Below are 1,127 nucleotides of genomic sequence, written 5' to 3'. Positions count from 1 at the left end.
TGTCCTGTATATACAGACACAGCGCACAGTGCAACCTCTGTCCTGTATATACAGACACAGCGCACAGTGCAACCTCTGTCCTGTATATACAGACACAGCGCACAGTGCAACCTCTGTCCTGTATATACAGACACAGCGCACAGTGCAACCTCTGTCCTGTATATACAGACACAGCGCACAGTGCAACCTCTGTCCTGTATATACAGACACAGCGCACAGTGCAACCTCTGTCCTGTATATACAGACACAGCGCACAGTGCAACCTCTGTCCTGTATATACAGACACAGCGCACAGTGCAACCTCTGTCCTGTATATACAGACACAGCGCACAGTGCAACCTCTGTCCTGTATATACAGACACAGCGCACAGTGCAACCTCTGTCCTGTATATACAGACACAGCGCACAGTGCAACCTCTGTCCTGTATATACAGACACAGCGCACAGTGCAACCTCTGTCCTGTATATACAGACACAGCGCACAGTGCAACCTCTGTCCTGTATATACAGACACAGCGCACAGTGCAACCTCTGTCCTGTATATACAGACACAGCGCACAGTGCAACCTCTGTCCTGTATATACAGACACAGCGCACAGTGCAACCTCTGTCCTGTATATACAGACACAGCGCACAGTGCAACCTCTGTCCTGTATATACAGACACAGCGCACAGTGCAACCTCTGTCCTGTATATACAGACACAGCGCACAGTGCAACCTCTGTCCTGTATATACAGACACAGCGCACAGTGCAACCTCTGTCCTGTATATACAGACACAGCGCACAGTGCAACCTCTGTCCTGTATATACAGACACAGCGCACAGTGCAACCTCTGTCCTGTATATACAGACACAGCGCACAGTGCAACCTCTGTCCTGTATATACAGACACAGCGCACAGTGCAACCTCTGTCCTGTATATACAGACACAGCGCACAGTGCAACCTCTGTCCTGTATATACAGACACAGCGCACAGTGCAACCTCTGTCCTGTATATACAGACACAGCGCACAGTGCAACCTCTGTCCTGTATATACAGACACAGCGCACAGTGCAACCTCTGTCCTGTATATACAGACACAGCGCACAGTGCAACCTCTGTCCTGTATATACAGACACAGCGC

This window comes from Leptodactylus fuscus, unplaced genomic scaffold (genome assembly GCF_031893055.1).
Source record: "Leptodactylus fuscus isolate aLepFus1 unplaced genomic scaffold, aLepFus1.hap2 HAP2_SCAFFOLD_113, whole genome shotgun sequence".
Lineage (NCBI taxonomy): Eukaryota > Metazoa > Chordata > Amphibia > Anura > Leptodactylidae > Leptodactylus > Leptodactylus fuscus.
This window is presented reverse-complemented; position numbering follows the sequence as displayed.